Genomic DNA, 20,686 nt, shown 5'->3' on the forward strand with positions numbered 1-20,686 from the left:
CCTATAATAAAAGAGATAATTATTTTACATTGCTCAAAAGTGAAATTACAGAGGGGGATAAACAATTTCCTAGATCTATTACTGTTTCAGCCTGGGGTACAGAGGCATCTCTCAGATGTGCATAATGCAAATTGCACAGGAAAGAGGGTGTGTCACAAATTTGGAATGCATGGAGTACTTTGGAGTAAGCCCACTGTAATATACAGTATGTCAAATTAATTATATCATTATTACTGGGTTATCAGTAGTTTCCTTATGCTAAATGCAAAATGAATCAAAAATTTGTTCAGCTCCACTACTAAGCTCTGATCCTCTTAACTCAGAAATATGTGACAGATGTGTAAAAATGTGTGTAAGCTGAGTCAGCTGAAAGTGCCCACTTGCAGTACATGTAGCAGCAGCTGGTACATTACTGCAGGGTACTGCTCGCAGTAGTCTCTGTAGGGATGTGTAGTCAGAATCAAAAAGGTTACCTGTCTTACTGCACTGTATCCATCAATTGTTTTTTCAAGGGTGGACTTGAGGAAATTTCTACAGCACAACAGAAGTTTTACTTCTACATTCTTCACCCATCTGTACTTGAAAAGTTTCATTTCTTGGTCGAGTGAGAGCGAGTGGTATTTTTAAATGCAAGTAGAAACTGCAGAAAAACGTGCTTCCGCATCCTCTTTGAATCCCAGGGTGAGTGTTCAATATAAACACTTCCATTGTTGAGACAGGCTGCTCCTCTTTACTGATTGACCACATGTCTAGATTTCTAGAAAAATCTCCGGGCTGTCAGACAATAGGACAGGGGCCTTAGAGAGAAAAAAGACCTTTCTGTTTGCAAGTGGCGTTTTATGGAAATGTTAGATGAGGTGCCCTAATTTTTAATGTATAAATCTTCCTGTTGAGTCATCCACTAAAGAACATTGGATTGTGTCCTTTCTTCTGGAATTTTGTGAGATTGTCCTTTCAGATTCAGGAATGCCTGGCCTTGAGTTTCTTGGCTGCTACCTTCACTGGTACACTGGCATTTTTAAACTAACAGGAAGCTCTTTGAATGTGAACATGAATTAATTTAAGGTTATCTGTGAATGTCCGGGGAACGATTTAAAAGAGCCCCGCGATGAATAACAGATTAGCTTAAAATGCTGCTCATTTGGAACTATCCAACTCACACAGTATCACATATATCCCTAAAGGAAATTGTGTCTGTGCATGTGCATGTCATGACACGGGAAACAATCGTACTGTCAAATCCCACAGAACCTCCTGCAGCGTCAGTGTAAAGAGCAGATTGTATGGGAATATCAGCGTTTTTAAATGCACACATAATAGTGTCAAAGGAACAATAGGTTTATTCCATGCTGAAAAAAAGAAGAAGAAAGAAAACACAACGTTTCGGCCGTGGAGCCTTCTTCAGGTGTGAGCAATTACTTGTTATTACTTGTTCCTTTGCAGCCTACGCATGCTGACGCAGCTCCCCACCTGAACTACTGTACATAATAGTGTCTACTCATAACAATCAAAATGAGCAGGAGTTTTGACTTTTTTCCACAAAGAAAATATTCTCATGAATTAAAAATTTTACGATGCTCAAGCAGAACATGAAGATACAGTAGAAGTCCGTTGTACACCTATTGACTGCAAACACCTTTTTTTTCTAAAAATCAAGAATTGAGTGCCTTTGTTTATTTTTTGCAAAAAGATGCTTACACAAACATTTGTGTCATGTTTATTGTGAGAATGGAAGGTCTCGTGCCTTTTTTGCGTCTTATCGCCCTATGACAAGTTCTCGCGTGAGCGTGCTTTGGAAGCTGCGGTGCAGGCTGGGAGATTTTCCTTACCGGCAGGTGGCGCTATTGCAGCAGGGCTTCTCGGACAAAGTGGGATTTGCACTGTGTGTCAGCGGCTATTTGTTAAAGTCGTACACTTCACAATGTTTATTCGACTCCATTACAGTGTACGCAATGAGATCACTTCCCGTAAGAGATATGTAAAATGAACAAACTGCTGGTTTTCATTCAGAGGAGTAAATACTGCGCAATACAAAAAGGAAAACTAAATGGAATATTGTCTACTACCTGTAGTGCACAAGTAGCCCCAGCAGATGGAGCCCGAGTCCTATTAATAAAACAATTCAAAACCTGAAGTGAAAAGGTATAAAATAATCCAAAACCTAGATAAATTTGGTATAATATGGTATATGGTATAATAATGTTGAGTTTTTTTTCAAATTCTAAAATAAACCACCCCCTGAGACACAATTTATGTTTCTAATACGACATTTTGGACATCAAGTATTGTGTAAAAGTACCTAGCATTTTTTTTTTAGTTTTGATGGGATTAATCTCTCCAATATCCGTAGTTGCGAACTAAGTAGGCTTTCGGTTTACCGGAAACGGTTGGGAAAACATACACGGCGGTGTTTCATGTACCAAGATGCAATATGATATCCAAGCGTGCCACAATCTCTGTTTTTCTCTCTTCTATACTGAATGTGTATTTAAACATCGTTGTTATGGATATCATTATACTGTAGATGGCCTTTTCTGCACTCTGAAAAACTACTATAATATATACTGAAAAAAAAACTGACTACTGAGTTGGAATTACAAAATAGGAAATTAAATAACCACTAAAAAAGTGCCTGTAATCTCACGAAATCCTCTGAAGAGAACTCTTCCCCCCCAGACAGACTTCCAGCTCACAGAGTCCATGAGAAAGAGAAGAACACAAAGTTCGGGAAACTCCTCTGTGCCCTGGTTTCAAAATACAACAATTTATAGGTCCTGGTTCAGCGACAGTAGGAGAAGAGACTCTCAGTTTGATGTGGACCAGGAGGGGCTCCCCGGCGGTTTCATCCAGAGGGCAGGCTGGGCGCCATTGTCTGCAGCCCCTGGGTTTGTGCCAGCCATGCCAGGGGCTCCCCAGGGGCCAGTGCGCTACTGTCCAAGTCCTGCACCATCGGGCTTCTGTAAGCGAACGAGTAGGTCTGAACCGTGTGCAGGTTGCTGAGAGAGTCCGATTGTCACGAGCATAGTCCCTCCTCCTTAAGGGTGCTCCAGCCCTTTCACTTCAGACTTAATTCTGTGCACCTGACCCCTTTTCCCAGCCCACCTTAAAAGCCAGGCGCTGACGTTCATCCGGGCTCTGCATCTGGTTTCCGCACCGTGCGAGTCCGGGACCTGGAAGCGCCTGGTCCCGTTCCCTGTCCGCCGGTTCCGACCCGGTTCGTGTTTTTAATTCCTTGTTTGGATGGATCTCCTGGCTATGGACTTTCTTGCGTTTTTGGATTCTCTCTATGGATTACTTTTGGATTGTTTGCCTCGGCCACACCTCCCCCGTGCACCAGCGCACTTTGGACACGCCCCCCCCCCCTGTTTTCAGCCCCGTATTCCTGCATGACTTTTTCCTGGTGTTTCCCCACTTCTCCGGATTGTGTCGTCCGCATAGGGTCCGGAAAGAACTGTTCGTTACACCGATGGCTACGAGCCCAAGAGGAGCGAGGCAGCAGAGCGCTCGGTAGCTCCAGGCTAGAGGTCGCAGTCCGGCTGGAGAAAGCCGCGAGGCAAACAATCCCAAAAAGGGGCGAGACGAAAGGGTTGTCGAGGTCCAAGGCTAGAAAGGTCTGTATTTCGGTAGCCAGAGGGTCGAGGACGTTGCCAGCTCAGGTGGCGGATGGATTCCTAATACCGAGCGATGTTACCGGGTGAGCTGAGGGTTTAAAGAGTGAAGGAAGGGGTGTGTGAGGGGAAACTGGGTATTGAGGGGTTAGTTAGGACCAGCTGCTACCGTAACAGCTTCTGGTGAGCCGGGATCCGTTCGGGGGTTCTCCTCGGCCCGCGGCACGAGAACAGCCCTTGTGGGTCTCCAGGCGCCTCCGAGCCCGTGGCGCGCGCACAACGGTACGAAAAGCAGGAAGGCTCCAGACGAGAGGAGGCCACGCAGCCCATGCGGCTAGTCTGGCTGCTGGCAGCTAATTGACGTGAGGCTCTCGTCCAGCTGTCGATTGAAACGAGCCTGGGTATCAGCTTCGGCAAGATGGCCGGGTGGCTTGGGCCATAATCCCACCTCTCTTTACGGTGAAGAATTGCTGTGATCCTCCTCTCGTTTGAGATCTTTCTTATGTCCTTAAGTCCACTTCTCCGTGGTTTCCACATGTGTCCTCTCTCGCTGGTGATTCTGAAGATGATGTCCAGGGGCTGGACATTGTCCAAGCCGTTGTCGAATTCATGAACATGAAACGCAGGAAGAGATACCGTTCCTTGAGCCTATCAGGGTTAGACATTCCCTTAGACTGCATCTGACGGCTCTTCACCGAGCTGATTCCAGAGTGGTGGTATTTTTTAATAACGGGGTGACCACAATTGCACACAGTATTCTACAGTAAATAAGGTGTTACCAGTGGATTAGAGAATTTCAGTATGACACCCTTCCATTTATTTTCAATGTGTTTATCTATACACCCCACCATCTTGTTTGTCTTTTTTTTATTGCACCTTTCTGAGAGAAAGTTCTACCTTCTCCCCTGTGCAGATTCTGTGCAGGGATAGAAGGCGGGGACATTTCATGATTTGACAGGACACTTGCTGTACACGTCTCCTGCCTTCTTCCCTTCTTCCTTTGCTAGAACAAGGACTGCCTTCGCTGACTGTTGGACCGATGGAAGAGAACCAGCAGACATATCAAGATAAGCAAGCTGAGTACTGTTCCTGCCCCTCCCCAGCGATGTCGGCTGTTAATCGGGTAGAACGTGCCACATGGGGGACTGGGTTGATACAAAGACAAGGTCAAAGGTCAGTAACGCAATTGAACATGTGACACCACGCCAATAACTAATCTCACAGCACCAGCTCACAGCACCCAGCGATTTTGATCGGTCTATTCCAATATTAAACGTGATCTGGAGAAAAAGAAATCAAATAATCACGGTTAATAAGCCAATAATAAACTAAACAAGAAAGCAAAAGATCGATATCCCTTCCCTGTTGGGGAGAAATATGTCTGGGAGTATTTGTGGAACTTCTTTTTGTGTTTGTTTTTTTTTTATTAACTGATTCTTCCAGGAGACTGAGTGATGCAAATATCAAACCAGTAGGGTGGAAATGTGAATTTAGGCAGACCTCATGGGAAGAGGTGTTCGTTAAGCTTTGCATCAAAGTAAATTTAAGGCCTCTTTTAGAAGTATTTGCATCCTCTCAAGGAGGCCTGTTCCTTGAGCAAGACTCCAGACCTCATGAAATTGCAAATGACAGGAGATGGTAATTTTCCTGTCAGTGCAAACATACCTGTAATTAATTAATAAATTAATGCTTGTTATCCTGCTTCATACAAAACCAATATGATGTGATTAGAATTGAGAAAGGCAGCAGCCATAGTTTACGGTTGGCCTGACTGCATGTGCAATTGTTTGAGTGACTGACAAGCTGTTTTTACTGTAACATGAAGTAGAACACTTGTAAATATTAATGCCATTTGCTTTTCACAAATGACTGAGGAGGACTGTGCCTGGACTGAGTGACAATGTCAGCACATTGTTGGATGGATGCCAACAGACACTAAAGGGAGTTCTGCCATATTGATCGTCTTTGTACCTATCGCATGGACAGCCTTTTCTTCCAGCCAGTGTGACAGGTGTTAGAAATGCATTACTATTACATCATTTCAGATTTCACATTTTTAGTTTTTGTGTAATTAAGAGTACGCGGTCTTACAGATTTAAGTGGCCTTCAATATGAGGATGTCCACTGAACTGTTTGTTTCGATAGCACTCTGAGGTATCTGGACATCAGGACCTATGAGCCTGGATGACTTAGACAGAAGCTGGATGTGTCATATTTGCTGCAATCTCATCACAACAGCTGCATTATAGTCAGACTTCAGGCTATTTCCTGTAGATCAACACCAGCTGCCCACAAGTACAGAGGTGTAATTGCTATTGGATTTTAACACATAAGTGGTGTTTTTATGTTTATAAGAAAGTGGTGTCTGCGCATGTAATGGAAGGAGGTTTTTCTAATTGATAACCTTATTAAAATATTGCAGATTTGATTTGACTTAGCTCCTCATTTCTAACTTTTTTTTTCTAATTGCCATGACATGATTCCTACTAAAAATAGTCTAAATTAGACACTGGAAAAAATGGTAATGAGTGCTGTGTTTCTAATTTATTAGGAATGATCTGAAAAACTCGTCTAAGAGCGTATAGTCAAAGCTCCATAAAGGCATGCAGTTAGGAGCTTTACGCGAGATATAACAGCCATCTGAAATTATATGCCTTTATGAGCCATTGTTATGTTCCTAAGCAACAACCAACGTAATTGATAGAAAGAATCAGCAGGGGCTGAGATGACTTTAATTTCAGGACGGCCACAGAGGTACAAAGCAATACAAATGTTTTTATTTTTATATACAGTATATAGTTCCCCTTCGCTGCCAGAGGCATTTCAAAGCATCCCTGCTGAATGAATAACGGGATAGTAAAGACAGGACAGTAAAAGCCCAGGGGCCAGTATTCTTCAGCTACAGTACAAACTGGTTCTACAAAAAAAAATTCATTTTATTTTTCAATTCAAACTAAATCATTTCAGCTTTCCTAATTTCAGCTGGAATGGAGTTCCGCAGATACGGAATACGTCCTTGATGTGGAGCAACAGCGAAATACACGTTGAACTCCTGGAGAAGTATTTGATCTGTGGAGTAAGAAGCTGCTGGCTGGAGGAGAGGCTATCTGATATCATACTGTACCTTCTGTCTGTCTGAGGATTGACACACTAGCCTCGAGTTCAGTGAGACGTGTGAAGTAAGCAGTCAAAACTGCTCTTCAGACCTGAAGGAATCCCAGGTTGTTTGGCATTGGATGGACTACTGGAACCCCACCCGTAGGATTGCTGGTAGGCAATCATCACACAGCTGGAAGAACTGGAGTTTTCAGGGCTGCTGGGATCAGTTATTCCCAGGGCGTTTTCTTAGGCCAGGTGCCACTTCAGCCATTTTCATATCTTAGGGGAATCCTACTTGATGCTGGTGAGGCGGGTGCCATACTGGTAAGGGAACTGCCAATTTTTATGAGGCTATTGATCCAGGCTATTTGTAGTGGCATAGCCTTTAAAACAGAGAGGAGCAAAGATGAGCAAAAAAAATCCATCCATATTCTAACTCATAAATCATCAATTATCCCATTAAGGAGAGCCAGAGCCTTTCCATGCAAGCAACAGGGTGACACCCTAGACAGGCCAACTGCACTGCAACCCATGCAAACGTGGGGAGAACGTGCAAAACTCCACACAGACAGCACCCCAAGGTCCAGGATTGGACCCAGGGCCCCAACACTGCAAGGCAGCATTTTAACCACCACGCCAGCCCTGCAGACAAACGCATCCAAATGAAAAACTGACCATAATGATATAAACTTCAACCATCTTTAATTATTGTTATTTTTAACATAAGAAGAAGAATAAGAAGCTTAGACAAATAAAAAGACAGATCTATTTATTTATATCTACTGTACATAATGATGTTGAGTCTTTCATGGCAGTGGAAGCTCTATGTATTGGTTATTTATTGGTAATGGTCTCTGAGCCAAAGGATGAAAATGACCTTGTTGTCTGTTGCTTGTCAGAATCCATTATAACATGGTTGAAGAGCACATCGATGCTCCTGCACTCTGTACTGCATATACTGTAGCCCAAGTTCAAATTCTGGATGTCAATGGAAAGACGGCAAAACAGGTTACTTAAACATTCTGTTTCATTTAGTGTCTGATTTTCATTTGTTTCATATTTTAATGCACAAGTACATATACCTCTATAAACTGTAGCATCTTATAAGTTTTTTTTTTTATTTTTATGTTTCAAGTATGTATTTATTTGTTGGAGAACAAGGAAAACCCCATCACAACTACCACACATTTCATTAGTGCTTTTTCCCTGAGTTGTGAATATGTAGTTGCTTCTTCACTTTTAAAATTGATTCTCTTGAATCTGCAAAGTGTCCTACATGCCAAGATCCTTTTATATTAAAATGCACATAAGCTGAATTTAGTTGCACGTACCACATTCAGAATGTCAGAAGAAAAACAAAAGTTAATTTTAAAATGCATAGTTTATATTACAGCATCATGTTAACCCTAACTAACCTAGTGTATCTGGCATTGGACTGACTAAACTAACAGCAAAATAATTATGGGTATGTATTTCTTGGTCTTGGAGCAATATTATAAAGTAATTCACAACCAGACTTTTCAAACTTGGTGTTGGTTATGATGTACATTAAGTGGATTATACAAGACATCAATGGCTAAAAATATCATTTTTCTTGCACTTCACAGCACTTTTGTACAGGTGACTTTGTGTCATGGCTCAGTAAATAATACCTTCCATGGATCATTGCACAGAAATTTTGGACTGCTTCAGAAAAATGTAATATTATTCGTTTTGTGGTGCACTTCTCACTAGTTCATATGCAGCTTCATAGTGCAAAATAAAATCAAACAGCAGCTGATAATGTGATCTAAGTCTTTTCTTTTCTCTTAAACTGCTCTCTCTTAAGCAACACTTCAGATGGGCGTATTTTTGAATCTGGAAAAAAAAAACTTTATTTCACAGCTTTCAAAACTGAACCTAGAGTCACGCAATTAAATGCTGTTTTACTGTGTCTTTGATGCACAGAGGTTGTTAGGAGCCATTTAGACACACTAAACACAGTAAAGTAGGTGGAGGTGAGGCTCCATCAATTTAATTATAAGGGGAGCTTTAGGGAGGCTACATTGCGAAAATCCAAAGTGCAATTGAGCACCTTACTCTTTTGTAAAGTACCATGGGGTCTTTTAATAACAATCATAACCCTTGGTTTAATATTTCAGTTGGACACCTCCTACAGCACAGTGCCCCCAGTCGAGCTGGGTCCAATGGTTTTGAAACTACTGATCCAGAGGGAACAGTGCCACCTGTTGGACCACCAATGTCAGTACGAGTGGAACACGGCGCACCACAGCCTTTGATCTGACGTGTGAGCGAACCTTTAAGAAATGTGAGCCAATATGAAATGATCACGTGCGATTTACTGCTGGCACATATCCTGAATGTTATGTACTGTAATTTACTTTATTGCTGGATGTTTCTCGAAATCTCTTTCTGGAAGTACTTCTTTTTAAATGTTGAAATAAAACCGATGCTACAAAAGGTTAAAACAAACTCTGTAAATGTTTTTTTTTTTTCTAAAGTACTGTGATGGTGTTATGCAAGGAATCCACCTACACAAAGTCATGCTTTACCTCAGTTCCTTCTGCACTGATACTCCCCCACTCTCTCTCAGCATATTGAAAGACACAGGCTTTTAGAACTGTAATTTGATAAATGCTGCTAAACTGCAGTCTAAGAAACTCTGAAACCGCAGTGGTATTAAATTCAACATTCAGCCTCCTTAAAGGGCACCATTTCTGAGCTTTCAGAGTTTTCGTAAAAACTTAATTCACACAGACCTTGCTCAAGGGTACAGCACAGCAGCGTCCCACCTGGGATTCAAGCCTCCTGTTTGCTGAACCGGAGTCAGGGCCCAACCACTGCTTCCCAACAGATTAGTTCAATACGGGTTATTACCATGAAGCTGTAAAAGTGGAGTGATCAAGTTAGGTGGGGATATTTTACAGTAAGTAGTCTTTTACTAGTGTTTTACAGTATATCACTGTGTTTAAAAACTCAACAGTTACTTTTTGTCCTTCACCCAATGTCTTCACATTTGTATTTTGTCACTCTCGATGTTATGTTAAATTTAATTTCACATAATTTTAAATTCATTTCTGATCTTTTCGATATGATCTTTTTAACAATTTAAAAAGAAACCTATTCATTACCGCACAATTGAGAAGTCTGGACCTTTTGAAAATGGAACATTTTAGGTTCAGGTTGGGTTTTCAGTTTGCGTTTTTTTACCTATCCAATCGTAACAAATGGCAATGAATCATCCAGACATGTTACAATATATTATATTGATCATTCTGCAGAGGGTTTTTCAAAATGATTGGAATGAGCTGTTGTGTTCAAATAGCACGATTATTCCCAACCTTTTCATAACATAGACGTAGTCCACTGCATACTGTCTAATACAAAAAAATAATATACATACTGTAGAAATATTCTATATAACATATTATATTGTAATGAGTTAAAGGGACTGTGAATAATTCCATAGAAGAAACGAAGGGGGAGGTTACAATTTTAAGTCAAATTAAATTGATATCAGATCCTTTATTGGTTGCAAGCAAATTTATAAACATTGAGTTATACAGTACATCCCTCATACTGTAGTCAGGCAATACTGAGGTACTGTACACATTTTGGCACATTTTCTTTTCGTTCTTCGGCACAGTATAGTGCTGACAGTATTTATCTGCCAAAATATTTGCAATATTTTTCTACAAAAGTAAACAGGCTGCAATGTTAAAAAACAAACCATTGATTTATAATACAATGCACATGGTGTTCAGAGCACTTATTTATTTGTCTAACACTTTTATACAAAGCAGCTTGTATTTGCATCCATTTATACAGTGGGCTTTTTTACCAGAGCTATTCAGGTGGAGTATCTTACTCAAGGGCTCAACGGCAGCGTCTCACCTGGGAGTGGAACCCACAGACGTCCAGGGGTAAGTCCAGTCCAGAACCCTGACCACTCCTGTGAATGACGGGTTTTTACCTTCAGTTGACAAGGGCATATAGAACTCCACCTTGCAATGGAGGCACGAATGCTGTACAACGAAAAGAGGAAAACCCTGCCTTCATAATCCTACTCAGTACTAAATTTAATTCTTAAACAGGTGCTAAAATTATGCAACACTAACAAAACGAGGTATTTCTTTTTGTTTGGTGAATAAAACGGATGGGAAACCAGCATTTCCATAGGTATAAAAGAATAGTCCCTTATTTAAGGCCTTAAGGCGGTCTTTTCAGTGCTCAGACACCTGGAGGTTCTGTAGTCCTGGTCTATGAAGGAGATAATCCTCTCATAGCCCAGTCTCTTCTGCTCTCACTTCTAGTTGTTACTGTATATCCCTTATCTCTACTTTAACACTGTCTCTATACTCTACTTTATCTCTAAATTTGATTTCAGCCTGTATTCTCTACTGATGCTCTTAGGTTTGAATGACTTAATTTTTTATCCACAACTGGTTGGTTACGATCAGCTATGACTGTTTGGTTATGTTTACTGGTTTAAGAATCATCGGATTAAGACAGCTGTGCAGAACTGAATATACAGTATACATATTTGAGCAGCTGAAGGTCATTTCAGACCTAACATGTTTTAACTTTGTCCCCTGGCACCTGTTCCTGGGATGCAGGTTTTAGAGGTCTGTCAGAAGGCACCTCTGCACAACACGAGTTTCAAAAACAAGATGTTAATCAGCTGCCACTTCTGACAGACTGTGTGAACTGCCTTGATCTTATTCATACTGTTTACAAATCTGTGCCCCATGTCATGGGTCACTTAGGTTTGCTTAATTATTTTCTACGAATTATGACATTTTGCATTCAGAAAATTCAATACCCGGAGTGATTATGAACATATTCAATCAGGGCCCAAGGATATTTCACTTGATAGTTTTTATGATGTAGTATGGTTCTTGTAAATAAAAAAAGAATAATAAAAGTCCATAACACAGTTCCGTTTTTATTGGCAAACAGCAACATTTTGCTCAGGAATTTCTTAACTCAAAAATGGTACTGCTCAATAGCTTCAGTGTCTGAACCCAGTCTAAGATGGATTACTCAATCACACTTGTAACTGAGCAGCTCGCCACTGTTAATAACCTCACTAATATATTCTGTCATTCCCATCTGCTTCGATCTAATGCTGATTACTAGACCTTCTCAGAAGCCCCAAAACCCTGATTGGTTTAGCGCTGCGCTAAGCTAATTCAGCTTACAGTATTTGCAAAACAGGAAAACATAAAGACTGCTTTTGTTACTGTAAGCATTTCTTTTGGTCTTTTTTTCCCTATACTTGTGACTCCGCCAGCTCCGCTAGCTGAGCCCTTACTGCAGGCTCCGTAAACTGTCAGAGATCTGAGCCTTTGCTTTTTCTGCAGCCTAGCTAACCCATCACCACAGCAGAGCTCACTGACAATTAGTTTTCTGTTTCCTGTGGGAAAGCCACTTTACACAGCTGATGGTTGAATGCAAAGGAATTGCACTGAGTAGCTGGGGAATAAGAGCAATCAGATGACACTGCAGATTGGATTCCGATAGACAGAATCCAGACTGGAACCCCGGTAAAACTGATTACCATGCGCAAGACTGACACGCATGCAGAGGGTTTGGTGTGTACTGCAATCCACTGAGGGGCAACAGCTTCATCGATGAGCACGTTCAGGCCATGTTAGTCATTGCATTACCCAGACCATACCAAAAAATCCACTGACTCAGTTGCTGTCTTGCAGTGCTGAAATGCCGTCTCGCAGAGGTAAGCATACAGTATTGTTCTATAACGTCGCTTCTCTTGCTACCGTGTAGAGGATAAGCTGCAGAAAGTGCATGGTTCTCATTTTCATCTGCTGATGGTTAGTTTCTCTAACATGAGCATTTGCTGTGCACCAGTATTGAAAGGGACCGTGCTCCTATATATTTGCTGTTAAGAAAGATTTTAACAGGCAGAGGTAAATTGGTCCTTTACTTCTCTGTGCCTGTGGCCGGTGAAACTCTTTAGATTCACATTAAGACAAATAAACTAGCACTGCATGGAGTAAATTGAGGTCTTCTTTCTGTATTAAGCTCTTTAAACAAAAGATGACATAAACACCCTGTAATCCTGAATGAGAAGTGCTCTCCTTTAAGGAGCACATGTCTCGTCTAGCTTTATTTCAGATGCTTAATAGTAGGATAGTCTGTCATTTGTTAGAGACAACACAATTGCTTAATTAAACATGGTAATTAAAATGACAGGTAGAAGAGGGCTACCAATTTGCAAGCTAGCAGAGAAAATGAAGATGGAACTGTCAGAACTCTGTGCAGAAGAATCTCTGTAGCGGAGTCTTGCTCATTTCCACCTCTCTGCTGGAGACCCCCCTTGGCTGATTCCTCCTTCCCAACTGACAGATGACATTCAGAGGTCAGCTTCCCTGCGCTATTACAGTATTTATGTATTATTTTGGCTCCATTTTCAGATGTGAATTCTGTAATAGCCCACAAAAGTCACTCTTTTTATTTTCTTAAGTGATGAGGGAGTTTAACCTTAGGATTTAATGGTTAGTGGTTATAATTTATAGCAGTTAGAAACAGAGTTGATCAATATTTACTATCATAAGACTTACTATAGGCAATATATTACTAGAGCCTCTTTCTCCCCAGTCTCTGACATACAGACAATTGCTTAGGGAAAAGAACACACAGTGGACAGGGAGTCAGGATATTTATACTGCACGGAACGAATACTTATTTACAACTATATACTGTATTTTAAAAGGTGTTATGTGCTATTCATTATGTAAATCACTCCAGTCAGATGTTCACAATTAAAATTGTCGCTGCTGATTCAGTTGTCCACCACAAAGAAACCCAGGACTCCGGGGATAAGAAATCAATATCTGCTAAAGCTTTGCTTCACAGAAAGCACAGCAGCATTCAGCTTCAAATGAAACAAGAATTATTTTTCACTGAGAAACTGGTGTTATCCTGCTAGAAGGCTACCTTTTCTAAAGGATATCAGGGTGAAAAAGACAGCCCTTTAAAAAATGAAGAAGAATAAAAAAGAGAAGAGCCAATATTTGTTATTGTTGCATAACAGAATGGCTACTGAAAACAATGCATTTTGTCTGAACTGCCAAACTCACGCCTTTGTCAAATTAGGTGAGGTTAAGCATTGTCTAATGGTTGCAAATTGGTGTCTGCACTACGTTTGCTGTGTTGTTTAGTTTTTCAGACTGAATTAAACCAGTTTAAAACTTTGATTGCCAGCGATGCACTGTCTGCAGTCACAAAAAAGCCAACTCACTGTGCAGCCAATAGAAGTGTATTCCTGCACTTTTTCAATGACATTTTATGGGTTCATTACCTGACAGCAACATACAGTACAGTCGCCTACATAACATAAGATCACTTTATTGTATTAGCCATATACAATTTTTTGCATTAGGAATTAATCTTTTCACATACCCCAGCTTGCACTCCATGAGAGGCAGACACACAGACAGGGAGAGAAGCTTGGGGTCAGAGCACAGGGTCAGCCATTGTACAGCACCCCTGGAGTACTTGGGATTAAGGGCCTTGCTCAGGGGCCCAATGGAGTAGGTCTCCTCTGCCAGCTGCAGGAAATTGAACCGGCAACCTTCCAGCCACAGGTGCAGATCCTGAGCCACAGGGCCACCGCTCCACCCCAAGGAATAGAATTCCTTGCAGTCAGCCCACAGCCTGGGTGACGAGACCACATGGCTTCTGTTGAAAATGTGATCTTGTTAGGCCTTATCAAAGGCATGAGAACAAATCCCATCGCCAGACAAAATGAATATCTTCCTGTTACTGACGTGGACATGTCTCTGCAGTGTTGCAAGAGAGAATAAAGAAACGTGCCATGAGCAGGTAACATCATTACCTTCTGAAGGGCAGCCATCAGACTTGTGGCATAAAGTAGGGCCTTATTTTACTTCTCTACCCAAAGGCCAAGAGGTTCAAGAAGGAACAGTGATGAAACTGCGGGAAGAATCTGCCAAGTCAATAGTTCTGCTAGATCAAGCAATCCCCAAACTTTCCCTTCTTACCTTCTGGTAATATAACAGCTATTCACAAAAATACCTGAGGGGAAACATCTCTGTCTGTGATCATTAATATATAAATGGCCAAACTCTAATTTCTTTTGGTCGGGTTATTTTAGATTTGTGCATTAGCTGGCATTTTGCTTTAGCACACAACAATAGGAATCTAACTAAGAATACCAACTGACACTTATTTCAAATTTTTTTCAAATCCATATCCTCAGTGATAGAGGTATTTACAATTGACTTTGGTTGGGGTTTTTTTGTTGTTGTTTTTGCAAGTCAATCAACTGTAGTTTTAATAGTTGTGAATTATACCGGATCTGTGAAGGAGGAAGTAAAGCATTGAAAATTGAACTGAGAATTAAGAGCCCGGCTTGACTCATAATTTGTGACATTTATGCATTGCATCTCTGGATCACACTGAAATTTCAGACGACTAGCTCTAAGGATTGTATAAACTTATTTTTTAGCTTCCAGGACTCAAAGGGAATCGCACTTCATTATAGCTAAGTACTGTATATGAGCTGTGAGCCTTTATGATTATATTACTCCTAGATCCTTAATATTCAAGGCACGGGATATTCAATCGGCTCGAAATCTCTCTTGCACAGCTTGGCTTTCACACCTACACACACACACACAGCCTGGTGATAAGAAAATGTGCAAATTCGCGTCTGAGAGAAAGCACTTTCACAGAAACTGCAATTTGGATGTATTGAGGAAAATACAGTAATTGGCATATTTTTACCTAGAAGGAAAAGAGTTTGTTTTAAGCTCAGGATATTAAAATAAAGACCCATCTTACAGAGTGAAAACCGCACACCTAATTTCCTTACTGAGATTTGGTATGAAGAGGATGCTCTAGTGCCAAGCAGCCTAAAACTGGTGATGTCATTCAACATACGAAAGTACGGCTCTGTTTATCCACTCATTTACAGTATATAACCCTTTCACCTACAACAGCTGTACGGCCCTGTTCATCCACTCATTTATATAACCCTTGCACCTACAACAGCTGTAAGTAAAGCTGGAAATGAGGGTGAACTGTGATTGGGCAAAGGAGCTTTGTTCGTGAGACGCACTGTACAGCAGTCCATTCAGAAGTATATTTAAGTGATGTCGATCCTGCCGTTAATTGCTCCCTGGTCCATCCATTTCAGTTCTAATTGTCCACTCACCTCTTCAGCATGAGGAAACAGGGCTACAAACAATGGTGCTCACCATATACAAAGACAGTGCAACTATTTTTTTTTAATGACAGGCTACTAGATTCACTTTTATCTACTGCTGAGATAACTTCTAATCAAACCGATCCTGAAAATTAGTATCGGGTGAACATTCAAAATATTCTTTTAGTCTAACAATACAACCCTAAGATGAGTGCTCCTGGATTGCAGATGTTCCACTCTTCTTCAAACATTAAATATGGACAGTCTCATTAGATTCACGCACAATGAATAACCCAAGGCCACAACTAACAGCTACCTGCTGGCAGTGACTTATGGTGGAAGGACTACATCACTCACTGCACAAGGCATATCTGCTTAATAAGGTTTTTAGTAAAGGGTATCACCCTAGTACATCGTTGTGAGATGCCAATCAGATTAGAGCAGAAACCACTGGCTGGACTGTTCATTCCTCACTGGCCAGCTAGTATGTTTTTTATGTCACAACATCAGAGGCTTCTTTTGCAACAGTTTTTTAATCTTAGCTGAAAGCTGCTCTGAGATTGGCTGAAGCACCTTCTAAACCCGCTTTTGCTAGTGGTTCTGGCTGTTTTCCACTATTCCTAGGCAGGTTTGCCCTGAGAACAAACAAAAATATTTACTTTGCGCATATTTCATGTCACTCCCGATGTTAGTTAGTTATTTATTACCTTCGACTTAAAAAAAGATCTGCCTTTAGATTGTCTTGGACAACGTGGCACGGAAAGTTTCTCTCATTTAATGAGTAGTGAGAATGAAACTATGCATGTCAGTTTTTTTCTGTCATGCCAAGGTTTTTATTTATCATACGCTTGTCATGGCTCAGAAACAAAACAAAAAATATCCAGATCAAGAAAGCACAATTCCATTCATGCTTGTGGAGGAAAGTGGGCTATGCGCACAAGATCACGTTTTCCCAGTTCTTGGCTGTTACATGATAAAGTACTGCATACAGTATTTAATGCTGTGAAACAAAACGGCAGGGTGAGTGATTTGGAAGTGTCAGGCAGTGTGTCCCTTCACAAGAAACCTTGCACCTCACCGGTCTTATGTACTAGAAATGGGAGGAACATGTGCACAACTCCAAACAGTAAACATTGGTCATCAGTAAGAAAATCACATTGAACTACAGCTTGCATTCAAGAAGCTGTAACGAAAGCGTTCTTTCCGGACCCTATGCAGACGACACAATCCGGGGCAGAGTAAGGAAAACACGGGGAAAAAAGCATGCGGGAGTCGGGAATGAAAACAGGGGCATGTCCATGGTGCGCTGGTGTTCGGGGGAGGTGTGGCCGAGGCAAACAGTCCAAAACTGAGTCCAATGGGGAATCCGAGGAAAGGCAAAATCCAGAACCGGGCGGGTCCATCCAAGACAAACAGAATTAAAACTGGAACCGGGTCATAACCGGCAGGAACAGGAACTTAAAAGCTTGACAGGGCCAGGCACTTCCAGGTCCCGGACTCGCCTGGTATGGAAACCGATGCAGAGCCCAGAACAGAGTAGGCGCCTGGCTTTTAAGGGGAACTGAAAAGGGGGCTGGAACAGGGAGCAGGTGCGGGAGATGAGTAAAGAACAAGGAAGGGCTGGAGCGTCCTTAAGAGGGGGGTTTACGAACGTGACAGAAGCACTTAAGAAGCAGAAGCATACAGCATCTTTTAAAGGGGTAAGGAGCCGTAAGAACACTTTCAATTCTAATGCCAACTTTCCCTTCTAAAAGCAGAAAAAACACCTGCAGTGGGGGCCCTCATGTGACAAAGAGAACAGTTACTTGTTGTCCTCTGTGGTAAGCTAGTTCTTACTGAGAGCTCAAACAGGGCACTGAGAGCACAGGGCATTTTCACAGAGCCTGAAGACCATTTCCCTCTCCAAACGGAATCACACACTAGCAGCCGAGACACTGGAAAGCTGGATAGGATTACCTGAGAGTCTGTCGGCTTCAGTGACTCAGGAATTCAGAGAGCCTGCGAAGTTCGAGGACTTCGTTGTGTGTGGCTTTTGCATGGCAAGATGTGACCTGTTTTTTTCAGCCTGTTGGTCGAAAGTACGGCACATCTCTCAGCTCCATTGTGAGCAACTAGATTCCTGTTACAACTGGAAGAGGTGTGTGGAGCCCAACAAAGAACCGCTGGTAATGAAGTCATAGAAATGTGCAGACAGTAGGTGCTCTGTGCTGGAGTAAACCGATCCTCACAGGGGTCACCTGCAATTGCCTCACCTTCGGAGGCCACGGTGGTTCAGGAGAAGGTGGAAACTGGCAAAACGACACCATATAATTAAGGAATGCCAATGTGTAAGCCTCTGGCAGAAATGAAAGACTTTTCAACTTCACAGGAAAATATCTCAGGTAGGCTTCCAGCACTGATATGGGCACATTCCTAGAATACCAAAAGTCAGAACAAAAACAAAATTATTCATTTACGCTGCTGACACTTCCATCCGAAGCAAATTACATGTGTACAGTACCTATTGCTGTAGCTGGGCGTTGTACCGGTACGATATTACACTCAAGGGTACAGCAGCAGCAGCAGAGGATCTGAAGCCTCAGCCTTCCAGATACAAAGTCCAGAGCTGTGGATCACTGCCATAGGCTGTTTTTCAGCTGCTATTGCTCTTCTGTAAGCGATGCTGGAAAGCAAAGCACACCACGCATGTTCCATAATTTCAGATTTCAAGATTTCACAACATTCTGCTACCTTGGTCAATGGTTCACCCACATTTGTTTGAGAATGGCCATAATTGTTGACCTTTTTTTTTTTTAAGTTTAATTTCCTAGGGACTTGTTTGCTGGAACCATTACAGGGTGACTGTGGAATTGATCAGTGATTAGCCCTTTAGCAATTGTTGTATAACCAGTGGCTGCTTCCTGCAGCATTTTGCAGGGCACCGGAGCAAAGACTGTATCTAGGATACAAGCCTGACCAGTGATCCACTGCACTCCCCCGCAGTCCACCCAGACTTCTCTGCAAACTGTGAAGGCAGCAAATAATAATAATAATAATTTTGATCCTTCTCAAAAAACGTTTAGAGGTGCAATGCACTTGTGTCTCTTTACTGGAATACTGTGCCATCATGCTTTCAATTCTACCGTTCCAATTAAAAAATTGGAGTACAAGACCCCAGACCCTTAAAGCTCATTTAAAGAAGCTCACAGTTTTGACACACGCACCTGCATTAGCACAGACAAATCCAAAACCATGGTTTTACAAAAACATGTTCTATATGAATTCATATTCTCATTAAAAAAAAAATCAGTTTCATAATAATTTTATTGCATAGACATGATGAAAATGTGATGAAAATAATACCCCCCAAAAATAAAATGAGTTCAATATTTGAGCATCAGAAAACAACAGATGCATTTAAAGTGCCATCTGGGAGTTAGATCTATTGCATATTCAATGCGCCAATGTGTAAACAAAAAAAAAGCTTTCATTAAAATCGGAATAATAAAATAAAAGTTCAACTGAAAAGCATTAATTCCAAATCAGAGCAATTTTGAAAAACACTCGGTTGTGTGAGCAAAGCTTATTCTTTTTTTAATTAAAATAACATTATGAACAATGCTCCGATTCTTTCTTCTGGCTGTTGTGATTATTGTCATTTTTTCATTCTCTTTTGTAAAATTTAGTTCTGTATCCACAAAAATAAATTCTGCTCAGCTTCTGTAGGAAACCCTAATTTCCCAGAATAGTCTGTACATTCCAAACCTTAAAGACAGCATTCTTAACTTTACAAAATCCAATCAGGCATCTGCTTCCTGAGGTTTCGGTAACAAAATTAAAAATGTAAGATCAATAATAGATCATAATGACACCTGCCCATACCCTTATAGTTCAATATTTATGTTCTGTGAAAGGTTTTTATCAAAATCAAGTCCATTAGACAGAGGTACCATTTACAGTCTGAAACTTTCCTGACCTCCAGTTAAATGAATATTTGAATTTATTGTGTAGCTTAGACTTCTTTAGACCCCTAATGAAAAACAATAAACAGGAAACTTTTAGATTTTAAAAAGTCATGATATGATGAATGGTAAAAGTCCAATTCTACAGCTCTCCTGCACTGCAGGCCAGATCTTGCACATCTATTCCTTGAGAACTTGTGTGTAAAAGCTCAACATCCATGCAAAACAGCTGTATAATATACTCAACAAATACCTCTTGGTCATAGTACCCACTGAAAAATATTTAGTGTTGGTTAGATCATTTTTTTAACATTTGTGGCTGCTGGCAGTCGATTTTCATTCATAATTTGCATTACCAAACATTTTTTCAATTGTGCTATCAAGCAATTGTTGAGCCCCCTGAGTAAAAATCTACAAACAGCTCCTTCTTCTTACGTCATGTAAATTTGTCACTCTTAGCAAATACTGTTCTATGACCTTAGAAACAACCTTTGTTAAGCCATGAGATCTGTATTGATCTAGATATATTAGACCCGATCAATCTGGTTGTGCTTTTCATTTGTGCAACCAGATGTTACCTCTGCAGCAGCGTATTGAACCTTCAATCAATCTTAAACATTTATTGCACAATTGGAATTGTCAGGACTCCCATTTTGCTGCTGCAATTTTTGTGCGAATTTCCTTGTCAAATCCAACAGCTTCAGCGTGTGTCTATAACAGAATCCCATTGTAGCTTATCCCTTCCAGTGGGGTTTACCTGTCCGATTAAATGACCGATCAATTCAAGGATGGATGCAGCATGAGTTCTCCAAAGACTCTGCAGGTGTTGTGCCCTGCCAGAGGTA

This window comes from Atractosteus spatula, chromosome 1, assembly GCF_055471065.1.
Source record: "Atractosteus spatula isolate fAtrSpa1 chromosome 1, fAtrSpa1.hap1, whole genome shotgun sequence".
NCBI classification, from domain to species: Eukaryota; Metazoa; Chordata; class Actinopteri; order Semionotiformes; family Lepisosteidae; genus Atractosteus; species Atractosteus spatula.